Raw genomic sequence first — 6,000 nt, forward strand, 5'->3', positions numbered from 1 at the left:
AAAGTTAAACGTAAGTGCAGTACGATGCTATTGTGTCACCATTCTATCCTACCCAATGTCTCACACACACGAATAGACAATATTCCTAATTAGAGCTCTATTATTAAATGTTTGGAGATGATTTTCTGGGCTGAGATTGCTTGTACCTTGAATTTTTTGAATATTTTTATACCTTGAATATTGGTGACATTTAGAACAGAAGTTTTAAAAAATATTCTCCCTATGCTTTATAACTGTCTTATCTGAGGGCATAATGACATTGCTGTATTTATGAAACAGGTGCTGTGTGCTCCTATGTAGCAATGAAAATTATATTATTATACTTAAAAGGTGACTCCTATGTCATCCATATATTGGGTAAAAGGATAGAAAATAAAAATATATTTCTTAGAAGTAGATCTCAGATCCTATTTATTTTATATTACACGGTAGATTTCATCTTTAGCACATAGAGGTTTTTATTCAAAGTTTTCAACAAAATATTTTTCCGTAAATATTTTCCATAAAATTCTAAATGATCTGACGTTTCTGGTAGACCAACAATAGAACTGATTTGCGTAAAACTGAAATGTTGCTGAAACAATTTAATCATTATTTGGTCATTTCCTTACCAGGGATTTCGATTTGACTGACCAATTTCAATCCACAGTAACAGCTTTGTTCCTAAGAGACTATAAATCAAAGAAATACTCAGTAAGGAGCCATTCCTACTGCAGTTCAAAGTCTGTGCTATTATCACGTAGTGATGGACAGCAAACATCCATTGCAAATATTAGTACATTGGTTGGAGGAGGGTCGTGTTTTTGGTTTCACTCTCTATCTCTGAAACCTATCTGCTTGTGAGAAAAGTTGTGCCATAAAAGAAGTTTTACCGACACATACTATAGCTATGCTTGAACTCAATGCAGCGATTCACTTCCTTTCTCTCCCTGGATTCCAAGCCAGGGAACACAATGAGGGTGTTGTGCTCTGGGCTAGCGTGGCATGCATGATACTCGGAAAGAACGTGTGAACAGCTTCCAGTACCTACACTATTTGCTTTACAACTACCCGCAACTAAATCAAACAGCACACCAGGACTCTGTACTCAGAATACGCAAGGGCACAAGCCACTGGCTCTTGTGACCTACATAGGGAACGGAATTCCTAAATTTAAACGTATATAGAGGTGTGTTAAGAGTTAAATACGTCATTTCGGAGGCTTAAAAATAAATGCTTCACAATTTTCGAGCTGCTGGTTTTCCATGTAATTCTCTGAATGTATGTCAAAGTGCAGGTCATAAAAGAATCCATTGTTTCTAAGGGAGAAAGATTGTTGTTGGTTATGAAGGCTTTCCAGAAGGACAAGCCATCGTGTGGTTTGTTAAAACAGCAAATATTTATTTTAAACCCCAAGGCATATTAGTAATTTTTTAAAAATCATTACAATTTCTAGAACCTGAACTTACTGAAACAATTCTAAGTCTCTGACACTATTTTGTGTATGTGTGTGTGTATGTGTGTGTGTGTGTGTGTGTGTGTGTGTGTATGTATTTCCTTGGTAAATCCAAAGAACACAATGATTGTAAATGTTTAGGTTAAGTTTTGCTCGGAGTTATTGTTATGCTGTGCTTGAAAAAGGACAAAAAAGCTTACCTCTGTCAGTCAAGTGGCCACACAGGGACCTCCTTCTCAGCCGCAGCTTCAGCGTGCAGACAGATGCTCTCTGAGCCAACAGTCTGTTAACAGGAAGCAGGTAAACCCGAGCGCGCCCGCCTGCGTTACAGGCCAGTGCCCGTCCGAGCACACACCTGCTTCTTCAGACCTGCCACTCATATGCTACAGCCACGCACAGGACCTGTGTTTGCAGACGAAAACGCCTCCTTTGGGGTCACTAGTTTTCAGGGTGAGCAGCTAGAGAGCTGCTGAGATAACATTGCAGGGAAGGCGAGCCTTCCCAAGACAAAAACCTTTTCTGCTGTCTGATAGCAGATATGCAGCATTATCTCTCTGCATTCCACGTTCTCAAATCAGCTACTAGGAAAGGCAGTCGACAGCTCGTCCAAATGGCAGCTGGCAGGCATGCTTGGCTGTACTAATTGTATACTAACATGCCCACTACTTCTCTCTTCCCTCAATAGATTTCTTAAAAAATGCTTCTTCCCGGGTAAAGCTCAGCGGAATATGCCACACTGTTTTCCATAAGTAAAATGGCTGGTCCTCCCAGCACTGCTGCAGACAGCTCATTGGGTTCCACTGGCTTTTCGTAGTCATAGCAACAACCAACAGACAGACTTAGCAAGCATGGCTGATCACGTGCAGTGCACGACACAGCTTGTTAATTTCTTTTCAAGAAACTCATCATTTTGGGAGGAGGGTAGCTTCTGTTATCGTTCTCAATATTTCACCGATACTGCAAGTGCTCTGAGTTTTCAGCTTTCAGGAGGAACTTTTGTTATATGAGCCAGTGCTTCATGTGAAATTGAGAAAGGGAAGCCCTTCTCAATAGATAGATTCGGGTCTATCCAGGTTAATAACATGCAAATCACTGTAGAGACAGTAATTGGAACCATTGTTAAAACAGCTTCCACCTTCGCGTCATCGCATAAAGGAGACTGGCAAATGTGGACAGTTATACTTTCTGATTTTCAGTGATAATCTTGTAGCCACTTAGCTGAAACAAAGCCCTATGGCTCATTATATGTGGCCAAAATAACCAAAGATGTTACCTATGGATTCCATGTATTTAATTATTTTAATACACTTTTTATGTACTACAGAATTTAAAATAAAATTCTAAAAATTCCTATTGTTTCCTACTGCAGAAAATGATTAACTCAATTATAATTTATTTGTAATATTAAAATACTTTGGGAAATCCAAACCAAATTAAAAATGCTTTGCTTTAAATCTCACCTTTGAAGCAGGAATAGTTTTTCTTCCTCAGTTAGATGGATCACATCCCACCCTTCCTTAAAATTTCACCTCTTCAGGGAATTTCCCATAATACATACCATTAACCATTTATACTTTCTGCAAAATCCCCACCCTTTAATACTGTCACCAGTCATATTCTGTTTGATATATTTTCAAGACACCATCCCATTTATTTTTGTTTCTAGCAACTTGACTGAAATAGTTGTATTAATACTTTGGACTTGTAAACATAGATACTTCCTTCATTTGCTGGTAGTCATCGATTTACTGTTTTGTAAGTATTGCATTTCCCTACCCATGTTAGGACTCCTGCTTCAGTAGTAATTCCCTAACTTTACTATGCATAAGAATCCTGTGCATGCAGATTTGGGGATCCCATTTTCCTTCTGTCTCCAAACAGATTCACAGTTGGAGGGAAGAAAAGTGGGTGGGCCTTTCCCACTCCATATTGTTTTCAGCCTGCTCTGACTTAAGGTACTTTCCCTTAAGTTATTTTGAGTTTGCTACTCTTGAACTTGCCCCTGCCTTCAATGTCAGCCTCATATTCTACTCTTCATTCCCCAGGTTTCAGCAATTTTGAATGACATCCCATTTCTTGCTTCCTCGCCTTGCAGATGTTCCTGCTTCCTAAAAGCTTCTCTGCCAGATCCCATCCCCCCAGCACCTTTTGCCTCCATCCCAGTCTGCCTCCGACTTTATCTTTCAACACCTTGCTCAACAGACCACCTCACTAAAGACAGCCACGGGCGGAGTTTGTAGGGGGCTCCTCTGTGCCTCCAGTGTACCTGGAATCTACCTCTACTATTACACGCTTGTCATGCACCGTAGATTATTAGCAGTTTTCCTTTCTTGTCTGACTTCTCCACTGCTCTGTCTACTCCCCGAAAGCCAACCTGGTCCATGTCTTATTTGTCATACTTGGAATATTCTAAGTTTTCAGTACATTTTGAAGGAGAACCTAAAACACTGTCTGAACAGGTGCTGAATGACTGGATAGTGTGAGGTCTGGGTTTTAACTCATCTTTTCAATACCATGCATTATTGACTTATTATAACTTCAGAAGAATTTAAGTGATTTTGATTAAATGTTGGCATTTTTAAAAAGTTATCAAGAAACATCCTAAGTTCATCTGGTGTTTTAGGGTGGCTTTTCTTTTCATTGTATGTTTGAAAATGTCTTTATTCTACCCTTGTACGTGATTGTTTGGCTAGGTTTAAGAATCTGTGGAGTCATTTTCCTTTGGAATTTTGGAGGTCTTCTTTTATCTTGTGTCTTCTTGCCCCAGTACACCATCAACTCTACTCCACCGAAGAAGAGAACTAGAAACCGCCCAAAGCTACTCAGGATTAGGAACTGGGAAGCTGGTAGGAACTGAGACAAGTCTTTTTGCTCCCATGGTGTCCCTCATGGTACCTCTGTTCATCATTATAAATCACTCTGTGTGGCAGGGGGTAGGGATTGGGGAGGGATGGATGAGTGTTCTTTGCATGCTCTGGCTTCATCACCTACCCCAAGCCTCTCCTCTCATATGTAACTCTGGCTGCCATGACCCATCACTGTCGCTCTGGCCCTCTGGTTCTGCTATACCGCATGTAGAGCAGACTTTTTTTCTCCCTTCTAACTTGTTCATTGCTAAATACAGATTCCCAAGAAACAAATATGATCTTCCCACCTCATCTTTCTGAGCCAGAGGAGATACCTCATAAGTTGCCAGCAGCTGTATACCTGGACTGCCCTAAGTCAGGTTCCAATCCTTGATCCCATCAGCTATGGTAGGGACACTTGGCATTATATAGTTTTCAAATATTTGCCAATACAATAGGCGCAAAGTAGCAGCTCATTATCATCTTAATTTGCATTTCTTTGCTGATGAAATTGAACATCTCTTCATGTTCAATGGTCTTTTACGTTACCTCTTCTATAAATTTCCTGTTCATACCTCTTGCCTGTTTTCTCTCTTGAGGTTTGTTGTCTTAATGTAGAATTTTAAACAAAATGCCCATGAAAGGTATTTTCAAATTTTTTATATATTTAAACATTACAATTAAATTTGTTATATAATTAAAAGTTAGTAAGTTACCCATTGATATATAAAGGGGAACCAGTAATTCACTGCTAATTGTTTTGGTTTTTATTACGCAGAATGTGGGTAAAAATCCCTGTTCAGAATTTTTTTTTGGTATGGAAGTGTATACTACCACAACCATGATATAAGAATGATTTTCTAAGACAAAATCTAAAGTCATATAAATCACATCCCCCTAAAATGTTGTCAGCAAAAGTGCCTTTCCAAATTAATATTACTTTTATTTTAAGAATAGCAAGTATCATGAAAGAAAAAGAAAGGCTGAGGAACTGTTGTCTGCAATGAACATGTATTGCTTGTAAACAATGGAAAAGAAAAAAGGCTGAGGAACTGATGTAGATAGAAGGAGACTCAAGAGAGAAACTGAAAACAGTGTGTGATCCTGGCTTGGGCACTAGATCTGAAAAAAAGGATGCCATCAAGTCTGCCATGGAGACAATAGGTGCATGTGAATATGGACTGTATGGTATATGACAGTGTTGTTTCCATTTCATACGATCTTATGGTTTTAAAAATGTATGTCTTTGTTCTTAGGAAACACATATTGAAGTATTTAGGGTAAAGGGCCAGCAGCTCTGCAGCTTACTTTCAGATGGTTCAGCAGAAAGAATAATAATGCGTAATAATGTCTTATGTGTGTGTGTTTGCGGTATAATTTAGCTCTTATAACAAGAGATAGAAGATAGATTTATACCTATATAACCTATGTACATCTATATCTGTCATTCTACCTACCTACCTATCTCTCTGTCTATCTATCAAGGGCTAACACAAATGTGGCAAAATACTAACACCTGGTAAATCTTAGGTGAAGCATATTTCCAACTTAGTTTATTATTCTTTCCATCTTTCTGTAAGTTTGAAGTTCTTTGTTTTCAAGATAAAAAGTTTGAAAAATGGGGCTTCCCTGGTGGCGCAGTGGTTAAGAATTCTCTTGCCAACGCAGGGGACACGGGTTCGAACCCTGGCCCGGGAAGATCCCACATGCGGTGGAGCA

At 39.0% G+C, this 6,000-nt stretch overlaps 1 protein-coding gene across 3 annotated transcripts in view; it reads right to left on the reverse strand.

The window, feature by feature from the left end:
- The window catches only part of SORBS2 (sorbin and SH3 domain containing 2), a 204,753-nt gene extending 202,722 nt beyond the window's left edge, over positions 1-2,031 (reverse strand). Inside the window, exon 1 of one of the 3 annotated variants that reach the window (XM_061177387.1) lies at positions 1,636-2,031. The gene's annotated coding sequence lies outside the window, so the exon portion shown is untranslated. The remainder of the gene's footprint in view (positions 1-1,635) is intronic. The other 2 variants (XM_061177391.1, XM_061177392.1) reach the window with 2 other exon arrangements.
- Positions 2,032-6,000: the final 3,969 nt, after the last annotated feature.

The sequence above is a fragment of the Eubalaena glacialis genome, chromosome 20, assembly GCF_028564815.1.
Source record: "Eubalaena glacialis isolate mEubGla1 chromosome 20, mEubGla1.1.hap2.+ XY, whole genome shotgun sequence".
Taxonomy (NCBI): Eukaryota; Metazoa; Chordata; class Mammalia; order Artiodactyla; family Balaenidae; genus Eubalaena; species Eubalaena glacialis.